The sequence below is a fragment of the Saccostrea echinata genome, unplaced genomic scaffold, assembly GCF_033153115.1.
Source record: "Saccostrea echinata isolate AGI-Se365-2 ecotype Australia unplaced genomic scaffold, CSIRO_AGI_Sech_v1 ptg000054l, whole genome shotgun sequence".
Classification (NCBI taxonomy): Eukaryota; Metazoa; Mollusca; class Bivalvia; order Ostreida; family Ostreidae; genus Saccostrea; species Saccostrea echinata.
The window spans coordinates 33,458,941-33,481,343 of NW_026889803.1; the positions used below are offsets into that span (position 1 = coordinate 33,458,941).

The following is a 22,403-nucleotide window of genomic DNA, read 5'->3' on the forward strand; positions in this document are numbered from 1 at the left end:
TCCTCCAACAATAAACTGGCAAGCTGTAATACAGACTCTGAAATACCTACACCACCTATTTCAAATAGTACAGTTTGCATTTCATCCATGAGATTATTGACCTTGAAAAATTATAAATGTTTTCTTCTCTTTGAAACGAACACGTGTGCTATGAAAGGGATATATTAAATAATGTTATTACAAGACATACAAGTAATTTTTATCTTGATAAAAAATAGTGACCTTCTCATGTCAATTAAGAGAACCATTTCACACAATATGTGCTAGAATCTCATCTACAAGGTGTTGGCAGACAGGCTACCATACTAATACATCCCTATAAATGAGTTGCAAATATAAAAGAAGTACCTGAAAGTCATTCAGAAAATTTTTTAAAAAGCTGGCTTAAAGATGCTACATTTGTCAGCTGAAATGCATCTTTCACAATACATTCCTAGCATATAATTTTGTGCATATTATATGGTATAATGTTTTTGTTGTTGTTGTTTACAGAGCAAAAATAAAAAGTATATCCATGTACAAATGTAAAAAAGGGCAAAACTAGAAATATGTCCATAGGACATGAATGCCCCGCTGAGGGTATATTAATTTTTATTTGCTTGTTTATTGTTTAACATCCCTCTCGAGAATTTTTCACTCATATGGAGATGCCACCACTTGCCGGTGGAGAGCTGCAAATTTTGACCTATACTCGGCACTAAGGGCCATTAAGCAGTGAGGGATCTTTTTATGCCAGCACCTACTGTGACATGGGACCTCGGTTTATACAGTCTCCATGTCCCACAGTGGGATTCGAACCAGCGACATAAGGATCAACTCCTTACTCCGCAACTCTAGAGCTTTAACCACTGCACCATGTGGGCATATTAGTAATGCAACATAAAAATATTTTTAGTGTATGAAATTTGATGAGAATATCTTAAAATAGTTTCTTTAACATTGAAATCGAAAAAGTTGGATATAGATGATAAATTCCCACCAAATTCTGTTAAGTGCATAAGCTCATATAAAATTATATTTAATGGTTTCTTTAAAACTAAGCAAAATGCAAATTTAAGAAAAGTGAGTTCCAGGTCACAGGAAAGTTCAAGGTCATACATTTTTAATGCAGTTGAATAGTTCTCACTAATACGCATAAGCAAAATAAGTTTGATAAAAATATTTTGAATGGAAACCGTTTAATTAACACTGAGCTAATCACCATTTCAAGAAAAATGAAGTCAAGGTCAAATGAAATGTCAAGGTCAAAAATGTTGATACAGTCAAATACCTTACATCAGTCTGTATCAGAATATGAAGTTTGACACTAATTTAGAAAAAGTGAGGTGAAGGTCAAAGGAAAAATCAAGATCAAAAAATGTTGATGCAGTTGAATAGCTCTCATCAGTATGTATCAGCAAATGAAGTTTGATTACGCTATCCTGAATGGTTTCTTTAAAACTGAGCTAAACACTTATTTAAGATAAGTACGGTCAAGGTCAAAGGAAAGGTCAAGGTAAAAAAATGTTGATTCAGTATGTATCAGCATATGAAGTTTGATTACACTATCTTGAATGGTTTCTTTAAAACTGAGCTAAACACTAATTTAAGAAAAGTGAGGTCAAAGTTAAAGGAAAGGTCAAGGTACGTTGATGAAATTGAATACCTCTTTTCAATATGTATCAGCATATGAAGATTGATAAAAATATCTTGAATAGTTTCTTTGAAACTTAGTTTTGAACTGAGCTAAAAGCAAAGCGGAATGGAAGGACAGACAGAAGGTTGAAAGGATGGAAGACGGACATGACAAACTCTATATGCCCCAGCCATATTCATGGCAGGGCAGAAAAATTTCTAGTGTACTGAAATTCAAAACTGCAGTAATTGATAATTTTTTTTTTAATATAAATTCTATATCAAAAAACATATACAAACTTTTTTCATAATTTATTCTATTCAAAGCAATAAGAAATGCATCTATCTGCACTGCTTAAAATTGATAAGAAGGTTATGACATAACTAAAATAATGACCATGTCCACATTAAATTTAAAATATAATGAGTGACAATTCACTTCACCTTTTCTTCATTCCATTGACTTTTCTTTCTTTAAAAAATTGTGCTTGTGTACTACTCCATCTCTAAAAAACAAGAGGCCCATGGGCCACATCGCTCACCTGAGTAACTTTGGCCATGCTGTTCATTACCAGACTCCCCCCTTGTAATACCTATTGTGGCCCCACCCTCCCCCCAGGGGCCATGATTTGAACAATTTAGAATCTACACTACCCCAGGATGCTTCCACATAAGTTTCAATTTTTCTGGTCCAGTGGTTCTTGAGAAGATTCTTAAAGATTTTTCCTATATATTTCAATGTAAAACTTGTATTTCCTATTGTGGCCCCGCCCTACCCCCGGGGGTCATGATTTGAACAATTTAGAATCTACACTACCCCAGGATGCTTCCATATAAGTTTCAGCTTTTCTGGCACAGTGGTTCTTGAGAAGAAGATTTTTAAAGATTTTTTTTATATATTTCAATGTAAAACTTGGATTCCCTATTGTGGCCCCGCCCTACCCCCGGGGGTCATGATTTGAACAATTTAGAATCTACACTACCCCAGGATGCTTCCACATAAGTTTCAGCTTTTCTGGCACAGTGGTTCTTGAGAAGAAGATTTTTAAAGATTTTTTTATATATTTCAATGTAAAACTTGGATTCCCTATTGTGGCCCCGCCCTACCCCCGGGGGTCATGATTTGAACAATTTAGAATCTACACTACCCCAGGATGCTTCCACATTAGTTTCAGCTTTTCTGGTCCAGTGGTTCTTGAGAAGAAGATTTTTAAAGATTTCTCCTATATATTTCAATGTAAAACTTGGATTCCCTATTGTGGCCCCGCCCTACCCCCTGGGGTCATGATTTTTAAAATTTAAAATCTACACTATCCCAGGATGCTTCCACATAAGTTTCAGCTTTTCTGGCCCAGTGGTTCTTGAGAAGAAGATTTTTAAAGATTTTTCCTACATATTTCTATGTAAAACATTGATTCCACATTGTGGCCCCGCCCTACCCCCGGGGGTCATGATTTGAACAATTTAGAATCTACACTACCCCAGGATGCTTCCATATAAGTTTCAGCTTTACTGGTCCTGTGGTTCTTGAGAAGAAGATTTTTTAATGACCCCACCCTATTTTTGTCTTCTCTTGATTATCTACCCTTGTGAGGGGACTTGGCCCTTCATTTTAACAATTTAAATTCCCCTTTACCCAAAGATGCTTTGTACCAAGTTTGGTCAAAATTGGCCCAGTGGTTCTTGAGAAGAAGTCAAAAATGTGAAAAGTTTACAGACGGACGGACAGACAGACAGACAGACGAACAGACGGACAGACGGACGGACGGACGACGGACAAAATGTGATCAGAAAAGCTCACTTGAGCCTTCGGCTCAGGTGAGCTAATAACATACAAATGAAAGTTTATGGCACTCAATGAACTCTCTCATCCCTTCCTTTACTGTTCAAGAAAAAAAAAATGCATACATGTACCACAAGCATACTTTAAATATGTGACTAGACTTTATATTTTCATACATAATGTCACCAACTTTATAAAGAATTGTGAATGCATTTTAAAGGTGAGCACATGTGAATTGAATTAAAAGTACCAGTATTTTGCAATACGTAGTATTGCGAGTATCTCACATATATCTAACTTACAACCGCTCTTTAATTAGCATGGGAGTCAAGGAAGCTCTAAATCTCACAAGATTTCTGGGGCATAACATTACAGTGGTGACAATGGAATGATTCGAACAATCATTATGCTGAAACTACAATGTATTGCCAAGAGTTGAACTCCAAATTGTAGATTTGTCAAGTAAGGAAAGTTTAGAGTATTTTATCAACTTTCAAAAGTAACGATTTTCATTTAGAATTTAATAAGAAAAGTCCGCTTAGTAAAAAGTATCGTAAAAAATGCAACATACATGATTAGCTCCTCTCAAAAATTTATTAGGCTGGTTCAGTGCATGTTTAGCAAGATATTTCTCTAGGATTTCTTTCTTATCAGTCCTTATAAATTCCACAATGATCGATCATGCATTGCATTCAATAGTACACTGCCCCCATCCAACAGACGTTTCCTACCTCCGTGAAAGAGTTCCGCTAATTTAAGTAATCGTGATTTCAAGTATTGTTGTTTATCCTTAAACGTATGTCAATAAAAAAAAATTATTTCGAACAGATCAATGCTTAAGTTTTGAGATTATCACCCTTGGTATGCTTTTTTGTTTTTTTGTATGGACGAGAGATTTGTTTATTGACAGCTGCTTTTTCATTAGAAGTGGAACTCAAAAACTAAATTATCTTGTCATTTGCAAAATTATTTGTAAAAAACACTGATTGTAAACACAAGTACTCTGAAGTTGATATTAAAAAGATTCTTGAGTTTCTGACTGACAATATCTATGTGGTTTTTAGAGACAAGGTCTTCCAAAAATCTCTTGGAATTTCCATAGGTACCAATTGTGCTCCGTTATTATCAAACCTATTTTTGTATTCATACAAAGCAGAATTTATTTAAAATCTTATACATGAGAAGAAGAAAATACATGCTGTCGCCTTTAACATTTAGATATATTGACGAAGTACCATATTGTCAGGTGTAAAGGCCGTAGTCTTGTAATAGACACACCCCCAAATTTGGGTGGAAAATCCTGAGAGAAATGCAGTTCCTATTGATAAAACGCTACCCCAAAAATGCGGATGTATCTCTTATTTTCACAGCACAACTATTCCAAAGAAAAAGTTTAAAAAGTTAAAATATTCATATTATTTCAAAAACGAAAGTAGGATACAACTTCTAATTTTCTTGGAAAATTCAGTTTACATATAAGCTTTATTTATAAGTATTTAAGTATAGTCTGTATTTTAATTGTTATTTGATTGGTATAAATTAAAAATTAAGTCCTGTATTTTTTTTTCCCTATAACCCTAAGCATTTTACAATATTGTGCTGAAAATGCATTCCAAGCAGGTGTCTGTGTTTACGTAAACAAATCATCCCAAGCGTAATTAATGTCACACTTATGTATACAAGTGATACCAGGTAACTAAAAAGGTGTGTAAAATATTTATCATTAAATAAACTTTACTGATTACAAGTGTATTGTTTAAAATGGCAGTTGTTTCAAAACCAAATGGCTGGAAATTGTTATATAAATAAATATGACCTACATTAGGGTCGAGAGGAGTTAAATTTGGTAGTGATGATATCCAAGTTAGAAAAAGACAAGAAAACATTGATGTAACCATCAATTGTCGCCCGGGAAATTAATAAAGTAAACAATGGAAATGAGTCTTGATCATCAAACCGCTTCGATATGTGTGACAAAATCATGCATCTAAATGATGGAGACGATAGTCGAGAATATTTTGAAAACTTATAGTCGGACGAAATTCGAACAAAAAACGATACCCTTTTAAACTTTATCAATTCCTCAAGTAAATGTTGGCTGCATAAAATATAAATTGAAACCAGACACATGCATCACCTATTTTCAAAAATGTCTTTCACTTTAAGAATATAAAACACGAACTGTGTAAAGTACGTTTTTACGTTTTTATGCGATAAGTAAAATTCGATGTTCTAAAAAAAGGGACCTGTCGTTTTTTCGATAGTAAATGATAAGCAACTTTATGTATTAAATATGAAAAACATATATATTTTATAGATTCACTTTATGGAAGTAAATATATTGTGTATCTCGTAATTTATAAAGGGAAAGAACATTCTGATAAACAATGTTTTTAATGTTTAAAAAAACCTTTAATTCTGAATAACTTCTCCCACCTCAATCCCCATATACCAACACTTAAACTTATATGTATAGAGCAGCCCGGTCCTCGGGGCTGCAATAATTTATTTTAAATATACATATATATATATTTAATTTTGAATAATATTTTAATGGAAATATCTTTTTATATTTCTGTTTGTTGATTTATTTATCAGCGATCTGTCATACGTGACTATCATTCAAGAATTGGGGAATAATATGTAATAAACTTACAATGTGGTAACAGTGAAAATCACTCATAAGAGTTAAGAAAAAATGTCCAGAAAAAGGAGTTGAATTTAGTTCCTATGTAATGCACGCACCCACACTTTTGAACAATTTTTCTGAAAAAAAAAAGTGCGTCCGATACACGTGACTTTACGGTATTAATTATTTCCATTCATATTTCAACACAATTATCCCAATGAGCTTGATAATTTAAAGATACCACAGAGTCCAGGGATCGACATTAACCGTTGTCCGATTGCCCGGGGCAAGTTAATTCCCAGTTAAGGCAAGTGAAAATGCCAATGTACTTGTCCGATTGGGCAAGTGAATATTTCAGATAAAAACTTTCTTTTTTTTTTTTTTCATATCTTGCATTAGTTTTAAACAAAACAATAACACTTTCTGCCAAGAACATATCAAAAATAGTTTCTTAAACAAGAATAGTTTGTTTTTTCACTCAGAGAACACCAGTTATTCTCGGCAAACAATGTATTCTGATCAGGATATGTATGTTTCAAAACATAACAACTGTTTTCCTTTAGTGTGGCCTCAGTTTTCCAGAGAAAAAAATCAAAATAATATATATATATTTAAAATATGAATTTTATTTTAAAGAAAATATATACTGCTGCATGGCAGTGCAAGTTTTCAGGATAAATGAAAGGACAGTGGTATACATGTACAGAATTTACAATTGTAGGATAACTGACACATCAACATTTTTTCTTGGCAGTTAACTTGCCAATAGAAAGTACTTTATTGCACATAAATTAAATTACCCGTATTTTCTTCTTTCTAAGGTTTGGGCAACCAAGTTTTGCATTTGGACAAGTCAAAATTTGTTGTCCCAAAGGACAAGTGAATATGAAAGTTAAAGTCTATCCCTGGAGTCTGACACATCTGTTTCATATTTTGATAATTTTCTATAAAAAGAGGTTAATACCTAACAACAAACCTTTATGACTAACTTTTCAATCATTAACTTCCCTTACTTATGCAGCAATATACCCTCATCACCTGCATACAGGGTTCATATCTCTCTGTTGATTCGATACGCAAGAGCATGCTCTACCTATGAACAATTTCTAAAACAAAGTAAGTTATTGACAAACAAGTTGATGAAACAAGAATATCATCAGTCTTGTTTAAAGTCATCATTACAATAGTTATATGGTCGATACAATGACCTTGATGCTTGTCAGAAAATACAATCTATCATTAAGTCAAGTGCTGATTGACGTTTTAAATCTTATTTCCAGGCCATTATTTACACACTGAATTGCATACAGATTTTTCTAATTTTTCCCAGATCATGACAGGAAGCACACCGGGCGTGTGACTGGTCAGCAGGGGATGGTCACTCCTCCATGGCACCTGATCCCACCTCTGATGTTTTAGAGGTCCGTATTGTTCTGCTCCTGAATTGTATTGTTTGAACGAACTTTTGAGCTCTAATACTGTTTGTTATCTCCATATATTTCATAAACCTGCTAGTAGGACATGTTCAATATACTGGTCTATAACTGTTTATTTGGATGCACTAATCAGCTCAAAATTTAAATAATAAATACCAAGAATATCTGGGGAAAAAAACACACTGGAAAAATCTTATAATAATACGAAGAAAGAAAAATGGATCTCTAATATATAGGCATCTGATCACTGCACGTCAGGATTCTAAATGAAACACTGACTCTTTCCCCTCGTAATAATTTTAAAGATTCCACTATTTTTTTTTAGAATGAATTTGTACAATCTAGGAAGTGTCTTCTCTCAAAGGGATTGATGATTCATTTGTTTTCAATCATCCTAATTTAAACTAGATTTTATAAAACGAAATATGGAGACAATGAATAGTATTTAAGCTCAAAAGTTCATTCAAATTATGATTTGAGCAGTGCAACCTCTACCTCAAAAACATCCGAGGTGGGATCAGGTGCCTTAGAGGAGTGAGTATCCACTGCCGACTGTCACTCTCACTGCCAGACTCCAGATGATTCTTCATTAAACCTTGGCTGTAACTGTAGGTAACTTCATATGTGTCTCCACCTATCATTAGTGATACAACTGCCTGTTTACTGCTTAGAGAAAAGTAACACTTAGAAAAGGATAATAAACAAGAATCTGATATACCATGAAAATCCTTAATAGTAGTAAGGAAACACTTAAAACATTACTTTCCAAGAAACATGCATTTAATATTACATGTACATAATTAATTTATAAAATTTTAATTAGGGATGGAAATAAATAATATCCAAACATGAAACAGATGTGTCAGACTCTGTGGTATCTTTTATTTCAAGCTCACTGGGGTATAATATATATAGTTGACATATGAATGGAAATAACTGTTGTTAATTGATAATATATCATCGATATATCTCACTGTCGAGTTCAAGACCACAGCAAGTGTTTTCTTCTTCTCATGTGTAAGATTTTGAATAAATTCTGCTTCATATGAATATAAAAAGAGGTCTGCTAGCCTAACAACAAGTTGCAATTGGTACCCATGGGAATTCTGACAGATTATTGGTCTCCAAAAACTACATATATATTGTCAATCAGAGACTCAAGCATCCAAAAACCTGTATTACTAAAGTATAGCTCAATATGATCACCAAAATCATCATTGCTTGACATAATATGCATGTATAATCTTTCTTTAATATTAATTACATTTTAAAAGGCCCTAATTAAGCCATCATTTTGACATTTATTTAATCATGATTGTGTATACTTTATCAACAATCTCTGCCACTTTCATGCGGATATGGCTTCTTTTTGTGTTTCTCTTGTTGAAGAGCTACAATCTCCAAACTTGTGTATTGAGTATAATAACTTTCATCCTTCTCATATTGGCCTAGGTGAAAACAGATAATACTACAGGTCACTTACTCAGAAGGATTACTTGATTATGTTGATCATGTTGATTGATGGTAGTCTGCACAGTAGCGCTAGCAGTTTCTTTTTTACCATTTCACTGTGAAAAAAAAAAATGTGGAACTTATTAAATATTAAAAATATTTACCACTACATTAGCATTGGTGATATGGTCATTGCTCTTTTTTGTAACAAATCAATTAAACACTGCACCTTTATATAGTATGAATTATATTGCATGTACTTTCGATCAATCTATTTAAAAAACATCAGATTAATTACCAATAGGTTCTTGAATTTTTAGTTTCTGTTGCATTGGGCTGAAATTACAAGAAAAACTTTATTTTGAACAAGCATTTATATGTACAGTATTGTACTTGCATACTTAAATACCTACTATAATTAAGATTAAACAAGCATTTTGAGAGTATTGCATTAGCAATACTAGTCCCCTACCGGCAAGTGTAATCTGGTTCCCACTAAAAATTGAATTGCCACAATTCCATTAAAAATCATTGATTAAGAAGCATAACAAAATGCAAACTTGAACTGTAACTCATCAAGATACACTTACATACCAAAACTCAGCTCAATATCTGCAAGCGTTTACAAAAAAGTGCGGAAAACAAATGGGACAGACTGAAAGAGGGACAGACAGACAGATGGACAGACTCAGAGGAAACCTATAATTCCCTGGTTTCACCGGTAGGGGACTAATAAAAAAGTGAGAAAAAGCCACCCTGTTAAGCCCTACTTTCGTCTCCCATGGTGAGCAGTGGAAAAAGGTCTTATGCTTGGATATGTTGTACATGTACTTTGTATCAATCTGTACATGCATAATCCATTGGCTAATGAAAGAGGCAATGTATTCGTAATGTAAACTTTTAAATGTAGTGGTAATGTGTACATTTTTTGCAGCGGTAATGAGTATGTAGCGGTAAATAATTACCATTTTGAAAATGTAGCGGTAATGATATTCACCTGGATAAAGAAATGGTCTATCTATTCCAATCACATTTTTGACAAGATAGGGCACTTCTTATTTGCTGTACATATAATTGTTTTCATTTTCACACTGCTTTTTGGGAAGATTGGGAAAATAAAGACCTTTTAGGAAATTTTAGAATAACCATTATACGTACTTTAAAATCATATATATTGGGTTTCCGGTCTTCGTTATCAACTAAATTTGTTTTATAAAACAGAGGAATATGAATAGCAAGTTAAGTTATTACCGGTATATATCCAGCTATATTTTCTTTAATTATTGGGAAAATTAACACATTTATTGGGAAAAAAGGCACCTTTTTTTGAATTGGGAGTGGGGCCCTTGAACGGCCCCAATTATAGACAATTGAGAGCCCTGTTTCATATTTGAGAGGTCGATTTATAACCTTCGTTCTTCATTTTTTAAGCTTTGGGTGTGTGTTGATTACAACACATATGTTAAGTGACTTATCTTTAAGTTATTGTCAAAGAAATTTCAAGTCTGTTAAAATCTTAATGTTTAAATAACTTGTGCCCTGTACGAAATAAGATTTTGTAGCAAATAATCTTTACAACCGAGCTGTAATTTTCCCCAAGTTATCAGGCTGAAAAAGGGGGTGCATATTTAAACCAATGCATATTATATTCGGCAAGATATGGTAACTGCTTGATTGTCACATTTCAGTTTGAAACATGTTACAAGTTTTATTTCAAAAAATGAAAATATTATTGAAAAAGTAAATACAAATACTCATTGACAAAAACTATTTACTAGGGATGGCAATTTCTAACCGGTTAACTGATTACTCGGTTGGAACAATGGCATGGCAATCGGTTAGAAAATCTGCAATCGATTAGTCGTAAAAAAATTATAATATATGTAAAACTGAAGGCAATGTACTAAAATTCATTTTCAAAATAGAAATTCCTACCTAATCATTTAATTTAGCGTTTTCATTTATTTATTTAGGCTGATTGGGAGGTCATTATGGCTCTCCAGATTAAAATTGTGGGGTAATTGGTCAGTCTGAGATATGTTAATTACTGTTAAAACATCATGTCGTTACCCCGACTGTCCTCTAATTCTTTAATGATAATAATCATCGTTGAGCACCATGAATTGGTGTGTGTGTATCTTTTGCAGTTATCTATCACATTAGATTATAATACAAACATTGTAAATTAAGGGGATGAAGGACACATGGTCACATGACTCTTTTTATCTACGTCATAATCTCCGTTTATATAAGTCCAAAACATGTAAAGCATCAGTTCTTGTATAATTTTTTGACATTTTTTTTTTTAACTTAAATTTCCATCTTATATAAAAAAGTAAAAAGTTTTAACATTCATGTAAACATTAACAAATTATGAAAAAGATTGATCCACTCCTCTGTTTCCCTAAACTGCGCGTCCATAAGTCGGTGACGTCATACACAATCTATCAGTACAGCAAGATCATACTCGGTGAATACAGGGGCGGTATTATTATGTAAAATCAGGTCATAATCAGTATGTGATGAAATATTTTGAGAAACGGGGAACATAAAAATTATGATTGCATGGCTGATGACAGAAATCTTGTGTAGGCATATCTTATTTCGCTTATTTAGCTTACATGTGACGTCATAGTTGGTTTTTCCCGTACTCAAGAAATGTAAATATGACACGTTTTGTCATGCTTATGTCCTCTGTAATGATGTCCTGTGCAATATTGAGGTCAGCTTCACCATTCAAAATTTTTAAAGTTAACCAATAATTTGAAGGACTTGCATTTCAACATAAATTTAAAAATATTGAATGATAGAATTTTTTGTAAATTACGTTTTTTTTTGTTGCTTAAGTTGTCTCAAAAAGTACGTAATTTTCCCTATCCAGATGCGGTGTGACAGGATAAAATTGCTTTTTCGAATTTTAAACCTATTCATACTCTGAAATATTTTAAGAGATACTTGTCCACTTGCATATTTTTTTATATATGCTTAAAAAATCCCATTATGGACAGAGTATTGGGCCCGGAAACATGAAGAATTAAAACTCCACTTAGATACTGCAGGGCATAGTATTTGTCAATCAATATCTCTAAAATAAGGTCAGAAACCTACTGATATAACTGCTTTAAGATATGTGGGACATACTAAATTAGAAATATACAAAATATGAAAAAAATTGAATGACAAAGATTTTTTTGAGCTCAAGGTCCTTCTTCCCCTTAAGTGATACAATTTAGACTTAGTTTTGATTATGGTGATAATGAAGAATGAATTTGTGTGACATCCGCTCATGAAAATTATCCACGATATCTCAGGCATGGTTCATGGTTTTCTGAATTTTTTCTTGTCTATTGAAAAAAAATATGCGCGTAGTTTTATGATCAAGAAAGACAAATAGAATGATTTTGACCTCTAACAACTTTTTTAAAGACTTCTTGTGCATAGGAATAGAGGTACTTGAAAAAAGTCAAGAAAATGACATTGTGTAGTTTGATACGATTAACCGATTAATTGGTCGGAACATTTTGCGGTTAACCGATTTGCAATTCTGTATTCGATTGCCAGTGGCTGCAACGTTATTGTTGACAAAAGAATCGTGTAGAATCGTTCGTGTAACATACGTGATCGTTCGTGTAACGTGCGAGATCGTGCGTGTATCAGACTCAATCGTTTGCGGTTTTAATCGTGCGTGATCGTGCCTTAAGAAACGTGTAAATTTTGTTTTGTAAGTTTTTATTGGAATGTTTTTGTTATACAAGCATTTCACTTGTATGTTTTTTTTTACAATCCAAATTAAAAAGAAATGAAGCACGATTTACATAATTGAAAACAGAATGAACTAATTATCGCTTGGAAATAAACAATATAGTAAGTCGTACAATATTGTGTTCTCGTCAAATAGCATGATTTTTTTTCTGATAAACCGTACTTAGATGTTTGATTTTTTTCTCTGATGTTAATTATATTTATTGCTAATTATGGTCAAGATTTTTTTAAAATCAATAGATCAAAAATAAACATTTTTACAAATAAATAATTCTCAATGCTTACATAAGTATTTAGTCGGTGAATGTACATTTACACGACATGATTCTCGGGGTTTCGTTTATCAGTGTTATCTCTGGAGGTTACTTTTGATTATTTTTTTTTAATTTCTGCAAATAAATGATTTGTAAAATAATTGTTGATTTTAGAGATTCACAAATTGAAATGTGGATATAACTTATAATTTAATTCATTTTCATGCCATTTTTTTCAAACTTATCCCTTTCTGCATATTATGAAATCCAATTCAATCAAAACTCACGGTCCACCTACATGTACATCTTCTGATAGAACGAGAAAAAAACAATCAGTTTTCTAAAGTCAGAGAATTACATAATTTTTTGTAATCTAAAATAATTCATAAATCATACATGTATTTAGTTCCAGAAATATCCATTTCTATTTTTTTTTTTTTTTTCATTTTTCAAAGTCGATGAAATAAAATCAATCATTATTTGAAATCTAAGATAAGTATTAAGCCTTATTTCTTTTTGAAAAAATCCATTCCTAAAGAATTTGAACTATTTTGCGTTAAGAATCGTGAGTTTACGTTAGCAATCATGTAAGATTGTGTAACGTGTAGAATCGTGTGTGTGAAGGATCGTTCGTGTAACAGATTTTATCGTGTGTGAATCGTGCGGAATCATTCGTCTAACGTGATCGTTCGTGTAAGTTGTCAACAATAACGTTGCAGCTACTGTATCTACTAAGTGGTTAGTATGTAAATTGTAACTGGTTACAAAACTGGTTATGAAAATTTTAACTGGTTATGATCTTTCTTAATAGTTAATAAACCAGTTAATCATTGCCATCCTTATCATGCTTATTCCAAAGATACTTTGTGACAAGTTTGGTTTAAACTTGTCCAGTAGTTCTTGAGAAGAAGTTGAAAAATGTGAAAAGTTTATGCATGACCCAAGCCCTTGCTTATGCAAAAACATCCAAAACAGATAGAAATATGTTACCATGGTTTCCTAGGTAATTCAGTTAACTTATATCAAAACCACACATTGTCATATAAATAAGACTAAGAGTAAGTGCTTTTCAAGGGTCCAGATCAGCATTCAATCAGTATCAAAGTATCATGGTCTTTAGAGTTTTGTATATGCCTTTTGTCTTCAATGGTAACCTGTACTTATACATGTACTTAAATATGGCCATTGAGGAGACCACTTATAATTAGGCATAAAGTAGACCAGTGAGAAAAATTGAGTAAATTGAATTAACCTTTGATATCAAGTATATACAGTATATAAATATACCATTCTAATGATCTTATTCACTATATGCATCAATACCCTGTATTATATTATACTGCATATCAAATTAAAACTTATTTATTGTGTCACAACTGAAGTGTTGCTGGACTGAAAGACATAAAGATGGACAATATGTGAATCCTATAGAGCTTTATCATTTCATGCAGGCCCTAATTAACATTCAATCAGTGATAAAGTACCTTGCACTTAGATTTTTATATTTACCTTTGTCTGCTATAGCAACCTGTACTTATACATATGTTATACTTAAATATGGCCATTGAGGAGACCACTTATAATTGGGCATAAAGTAGACCACTGAGAAAAATTGTTGATATCAAGTATATACAGTATATAATACACCATTCTAATGATCTCATTTACTGTATGCATCAATACCCTGTATAGTATTACACTGCATAAACTAAAACTTGTTTATTGTGTCACAACTGAAGTGTTAATTGCTGGCTGAAAGACATATAAAGATGGACAATGTGAATCCTATATAGCTTTAACATTTCATGCAGGCCCTAATTAACATTCAATCAGTGATAAAGTACCTTGCACTTTAGATTTTTTATATTTACCTTTTGTCTGCTATAGCAACCTAGTTCTTATACTTAAATATGGCAATTATGGAAACTGCTGATAATTGGGCATAAAGTAAACCACATAGAAAAAATTAATATACTTAATGGGAAAATTTTACTGTACTCACTGTTAATAGCAAGTACATTTATATGCATGTATTATAGATATATACAGTGGTGCCTTGTTTATCCGGACGCCTCTTTGGCTTAAGTTTGTTAAAAATAATATTGATTAATTTTGAACTGTTTCTTATTTGGGCTAGTAATTTTTTCCTAATCAGTAGCCCCTGGGCTAGTGAGATTTCCAGGAAAATTTCAACCCCTGAAGATAAGTATGAAAAAGTCATTTCTTGAAAAATTACCATCCGGATAAACGAGTCATTTTTCAATGAACTATTACGTTTTGTAGTAGAAATCTACCGTTCGGATGTGGAACACGAATTTCTGGATTAATGAGACAGAATGACATGGAAAAAAATCTATTCCCGAAAAATAGCATCTGGAAGGTGAAGTGTTCGGATAAACATGGCGCCACTGTATATATACCATAAATGACTATGACCTATGGTACATATAGTCAGAGAAAAACAATCAATTAAAGCTGACCACATCTCATAAATAGGCATACACCATATTCGATTAAATATCATCTACTATATCAGCACCAGGGTATACTCTTCGCATTTGTTACACCTGACTGCTTTATTGTCACAGGTATCGGAGTGGAATGGTGACACATGCTCATGCTGGTTATCTTGCATTGCCTTTGTTTATTTATTTTATTGCAGTTACGTGTACTTGTGTAGTTTGTATACTGCACTGACCTGTGCGACTGTTGTAAGTTTCATTGGCATCTTTCTCTCCTGCCGTGAAAGAAGTACACAGTAATTTTTTGTTGCTACCCATACGTCAGTCTGTCTATACAGACAGGTCCCAACAGATTACACTGAACAGTGACTAAGTGAGTGGCTTATATAGGGACTCTACAATATAGCGTGAATAAAGGAATATGGCAGAAAAATTCCTTTTACAGTGTGTTCAGATTTAAAATCACTAACTTTAAAGCAAACTAATGGATTACATACCTTTTCCCATAATTCACTTCAAATTCCTACTCATCATGTACGGCTACTTCAGAATCTCACATGTATACATTCTTTGACTTTTCTATAGGAACATTATTTCCTACAATGTACAATCACATTTTAAAACATTCAAATATTACTTCCAATTGGACATAATTGGTAGTTCACAAGCGAGAAAGCTCACTCAGTAGTTGGATTGATTGTTTAATTGTATGTCGTTTTACATCCTGTTTAAGAATTTTTCACTAAAATAGAGATGTCACCATATAATGGTCAATAATCTTTTCAACAGTTTTTTTCTAAAGAGATTTCAGGCTGTCTTTACTGCAATTGTCAGTCTACATTACCACCCATTGTGGTATACTGATCCCGATTTGTTTTCATAGGATTTAAGTTTTAGTTTGTGTGATAACTGGATATCAAAAAGTTTCAAAGTAGAGTGTCATGAGCTCATCAATGCTAATTATCAAAACACTACTTCTAGAAAATCAAAACATTTAAGTTAAATTAACCATTCAAAATACTTTTTGAAAAGTAAAACAAAGGTCAAAGTCAAGTGAACTATAATGCTGGTATTTTTCATTATAATTTATGATAAATTGTGCACATGCTATTAATAGCATAGACTTACCTCTTTTAAATTATCAAAAATATGCTGAATATTGGCACTTTAAACTTTTTTATAAGTAGGTCAAAGGTAAGTTCAAGGGTCACAAGATTGGCAACCATGGTATTTAAAAAAAGTCAGAGTGCCAAGCAAAATATTAACCAAATATCAAAAACAATTAAACCTCTTACAATTCTTGAGATATAAGGTGTGACAGATGGACAGACAGACAGATGCCAGGTAAATTGATCCCTAGGTGTTGCACTGATGTGCAGTCGACTCACAAAAAATGTTCTTCAGACTTATTTATCATTGGAATGACTAGTAAACACCAAACTGAACTTAACCTGCTTAAGTGAGCCAGTAGTGCCCAGTACAGAGCAACAAGTGCTGTGAACAGCGAGTGAAGTGTGACCGATTGATTGAGTGTTGTTTTATGTCCATTCGAGAATTATTTCACTCATAAAGAGTGAAGGGTTAAATAATTACAATAAAATGTAATAAGGAGGCAAGTCTGCCTCACCATAACCTGGTTCTTTGTGGCCCTATTTTTAACCTTCATACCCATCTCCACTGGGAATTCATTTCCTTCTCCCCCAACAATCACTTCATGACTCCATAAGCAGCCAAAGGCTGTAATGGGCAACTAGTTCATTAACAGCTAGGGCTATCAGGAATTCAAAGTCACTGAAGTTCTTTTGGTTTTTATGATACTATCAAACTATCAGTCTATCACTGAGTATCTGCATGCTTTAAAAGTTAGTATTTACCCCTGATTTGCTTTAATTAAAGCTTTTGTGTCTATTTTCTGCTAACAATTTATTTACAGTTTATAACTAATAAAGCAGCAAATACTAGTATACCTTACCCCATGTTGCAGATTCTCTTCATCCAAGTAATTGATGTAAATTGTACTTAATCTCTTCATTTGTTCATCTGGATCCTTTCACTGCATTCATACAGTACCAGTAACTGTTATATATGGATATATTTCTTTGTCAAAGCTGTCACTTTTTAGGCACAATTGCTAAGTTTGCATCTTTATCAGCATTATTTATTAATGAAATGACAAATTCCATCAGACACACCTGCAAAAATGAAAACAAAATCTATTAATTTACATATAATCATGTCCATATTCTCTTGACTTCATTATTATATAATTGAACTGTTTTATACTGCACTGCAAATATAAAGGGCTGGGATAATACACTTTCGTCTACTATTCTATATCTAATATACTATATTAGGTATCACAATATTTATGCTACAATACAGATCACAATATCTTTAATCAGTTATAATTTTTTCATTTTATATTAAAATGAGACAAAGTTTGACACCATGCATATCCAAAGTCTCTAAAAATTTACAATTTTAGTCATGTATATGTGTTATGCAAGGGTGTATCTGTCAGTATTTCCAAAATTTATCAAGCATGACATTTAAATTGATACAAATATTTTGATTTCAGCTTTTCTTTTTCATGAAGTTCGACTTAAATATTCTTTGATAATTTTTAAATCAAAATAAAATCAAAAACTTTTAATTTCTTCATTTTATTTGCTTGGAAAATAATTATTTATTTCTTTTGTATTTGTACGAGTATTTAGTTGAAACTAGTTCTACATGTATATTAGCTAATCAGTGAAAATCTGTATGTTTGATTTACATGCCTGTGTGTGCATTATATTACAAATCATGGGATCTGTGCTTGTAGGTGCACTCAATGTTTTAAAGTTATTCATAATTTGAGAATTATTGTCTCTTTTTTTTATTGTCAGTATATTTAAACCAATATTTTTTGGTTTTACAAAATAATATGAATTTATATTTTCTTTTTTAAAAGAGATGATGCGAATTATAATTTCAATTTTAATTTTGTTTATATATTGTTGCTGTGATCTCAATAACCTAGATTAGGATGTTCTAATCATTAAAATGATATTGTCCTACGTTCCGTGTATTGGCAATTTATCAAAATAAGCAAGTTCGATAACTCGAACTGACTGCATTTTCTATGAACAATCCAGAGAGTTCCGAATTCAACATGGCGTGTAAAGGACAAGATAGGCTAAGACCCCTTTTTGGCCCCTGGTTTGGGGTGTTGTTTAGAATGATACAACAGTTTATCATTAGAAACCTGTTGTCACCCCTGCCAGAAAATGAGTATTGGTTCTAAGTTATGTGATACATACAGGTCACAGGAAGATTAGAAAATATGTCAATTTCCGAATTTTCTCATTTTATGCAAATGTTCATCGATTTTACAGAACATTTTGTTTCAGAAAACATAGAGCACAAGCTTGCCTATCTACCAAATTTATATATTTCATATATATATTATTATAACAGTAACTTGATCCAAAGAGTCGTATCACGTCGAGTTGACAGGCGCGGATCATCAGATCAAACGAGATGCGAAGCGTCGAGTTTGATCTGATGATCCGCGCCTGTCAACGAGACGTGATACGGCTCTTCGGATCAAGTTACTGTTATAATGATAAATTTATTATATACCCCCTTACAACTAACAAGATATAGTTTTAAAAACTTCTGAGATTAATTATTTAATATTTTTCCATTAAACAAAGCATTCTGTCAAGGGACTTTTTGATGCGCAAGAAAAATAACGTCATGTTTCTGTGTACTACGTCATCAATTTCAGAGAGGGCTGATATGGATTCAGAAAACCACAGTGTGGTGATCCGGAAAGTCGGATCACAGCGTCACGTGATTGTACAAAATCTACAGTAAAATTGAGTGATACACTGTTGGGTATATAATAAATACTAGTATCAGATGCATCTTATGTATAAAAATCTCAGATAGGCAAGCTTGTGCTCTATATTTCCCGAAGTGAAAAGTATATCAAATTTGAGGATATTCCAATAGAATTGAGAAAATTCAGGAAATTGTCCTACTTCTGCACCCTCTTCTGGTCTCCGTGTAAGCTTTGAATCAAAATTAGTGCTGGTTTTAAAACAAGCATCATTTTTAGTTCTTAACTACAAACTATCACTATTTTAACTATGTTCTGATTTTTACATCAAATAAGGGGCCAGATTCTGCCGTTACCATACCTTGTCCTTTGAAATGAGGAAAAAAGGTTGAGAAAATGAGTTGAATTTTCTTATTTCTATGGATTATTTTTTAGGTTAAAAGGCATATAAAATCTCAAAAAGGTTTGTTATGATTAATTTGATAGTTATTTTCAGTGCAATTTTTTTTGTATTCTTCAAAATCATTTCTGAGCGGATCCTTTCCAATATGCTACATTGCTAGTATATGGGACATATTCTAACTGTGGTGATCGAGGGCTTGTTCCGAGACAAAGTTAGATTGTTCTAACTAGAAATAACCCAACACATATATCTTGTAAGTCGAACACATGTATTTCGCAAATTCAATAAATAATTCCAAAAAAAAGAAGAAAACTTGTAAAAAGGTATTCCATAGAGAAAATTACCCAGAAAACGTTGTAGCATAACAAACATTGACATATACTCGAACAAAACTTAAGTTAAGTATGAGAAATAATCAGATAATGGGTCAAAATCACACCAGTGACCACCTACCCTAATCAACTGTTTTCCACAAAAAAAAAAATTATATACTTATATGTCAATCTACTTCCAAAATTACATGTTTTCCAAGATCTTACAAAATTATTTTTACAGTATGTCTCTTCAAATATTTGTTTTCCTGCTTAATAGTACTGATCAGATGATAATGGGAGGGTGATATTAAGACAGTATGTCCTCATAAACTTTTAGTCCCAGACCTATGAAGTTGAACACCATATTTTTTTAGCGCAACATACAAAGAACTATGTAGCAACCTATGATCTACAGCACATGTAATTTTCATAATGCTAGCTCACATCATAAGGAATATATGTATGACTAGCTGCTTGCATGGCGCAGTGGTTTAAGTGTTTGCTTTAGAGTCACAGATAGAGGAGTTGATCCTAACATCACAGGTTCGAATCCCACTGCAGGATGTGGAGACCGGTGTTCAAATGAAACTGAGGTCCCATGTTGTAGTAGGTGCTGGCATGAACAAAATTACTCATTGCTCAAGGGTACTGAGTACAGAGGTTCTCAAGTGCTGGCTTTTCAATATGAGTGAAAAGTTATCGAAAGAAACATTATAGAAACAAATAAATATGACTATAAATAATTATCTTTTCTTACCATTATGGATGTTGTACATGTCCCTTTCGATAATGAAAAAAATCTTTTTCTGTCAACTTCTCATTTTCTCACGCGATTTTTTCTTGCTAATCTTCTCTCCAACATACCGGAGAAGGTATTCTCGCATGTTATGTGGTACCGAACACACTATAATAAAAATAAATGCATAAATGCAAACAAGTCAACAAAATCTAATTTATTCAGAGACTTGGTTTAAAATGTCTCAGACTGTCATAAATCTCACCCTAGGCAGTTAAAAATTTCCTCAGAAATCTTGTCAGAATTTTAAAAATATAATTTCAAAAAAAAATTCATGGGAAAATATACAGCATATATATAGCCATTGTACAAAATGCAGGAATTAAACTTTCCTGGAAAGTTTAAAAATTGAAACTGTAAAAATATTATCATACCATCAAACCATGTCCATGCTGATCAAAAGACTCAACAATGTATTAACTAACCCGATCAAAATTAAACTGAACCCGACCGAAAGTTTCTAATCTACATATGTAGATATACAAGTAATATATGTAGACTCTGCATAACAATTTTATTAAAATAAAAAAATTATTGCTTGTTATATGGTTTTATAACTAAATTGAGAGTATAAGCAAGTTAATTTCTCCATGGCAACTGCATAAGATAAACAGTATTTTTTTCATTATATGTTAAAAAAAAAATGCTTAAATTGATCAGGATCTGTTTCATATGAATCAGGACTTGTTCAAGCTTGACAATGACAACAAGCAATTTTTCTTAGGGTCTCTTTTATTATTTAATTTCAACTTCTTTCTGAAATTATGATTATCTTCTAATATTTCTTTTCAAAATGAAACACTTAATAGGTTTATAAATAAATGAAACATTTAAAAAAAAAATCAATAAATACAGGCCCGTAAGAAGCAATTTCAGTTTGGGGGAGGGGGACAGCCATGCATTTTCTTTGGGGGGCACTAACAACCAAAAATTCCTTGACAAGCTTAAAAAAAAAGGTCATCAGGCGTTTTTATTGAGGAGGCACAAGCATATACTAGTAGTAGCTATGTTTTCTTTAGTATTCTATATTTCGGCAAAATTATTGGGAGCACCCCCCCCCCCCGTTCCTACGGCCATGAAATAAAGTTTTACATGATTGTTAAGTAATAAAGACAATGCAATAAATTCTGCAAAGTAATTCAAATAGTTGAGGTAATTCTTACTTATGTGTAGACTGATTTACTAGTACTTTCATAATTATAAATATATTCTCCCATAAAATTAGAATAAATTCATGATAAACGAAATAATTTACCCTGAACATGTTGAACATGCAATACATTTTTGAGTCATTTAAGTTGTTAAAGACAAAATTCTCATTTGCCCAATTAAATTTGAGATACATGTACTAATTAAGTGACCTGTAAAGGTACAATTGTAGATCTCTAATAAAATCTGAGAAATTAAATCAGCAGTGCTGTAGATCGAAACTCTTTAACGGTGGTGATGTTAACTGAGTCTACTGTTATAGAAAAAATATTGCAAGAATTATACAGTATATCTTTTGTTACTCAATCATGGAAAGTGTAATACATATAACTATTAACTGATATGCTCATCTCTGATATAACCTGTTATAATTAATCCTCCACTCATGCCAAAAGGTACAGTGTAATAGATTGTTTAGAATATCATTTGCGTATAATAATATTATTACTTTCTACTACATGTA

General features: G+C 32.4%; 1 long non-coding RNA gene across 1 annotated transcript; it reads right to left on the reverse strand.

Annotated features, from left to right (window-relative positions):
* Nucleotides 1–1,075: 1,075 nt before the first annotated feature.
* Nucleotides 1,076–21,212, reverse strand: LOC133206373 (uncharacterized). Its single transcript, XR_009723756.1, has 6 exons — nucleotides 21,106–21,212; nucleotides 20,693–20,839; nucleotides 17,365–17,584; nucleotides 15,890–15,989; nucleotides 8,946–9,030; nucleotides 1,076–2,120 (listed from the first exon to the last, which is right to left on the reverse strand). It is a non-coding gene; the product is annotated as an uncharacterized LOC133206373 (long non-coding RNA).
* Between the last annotated feature and the right edge of the window lie 1,191 nt (nucleotides 21,213–22,403).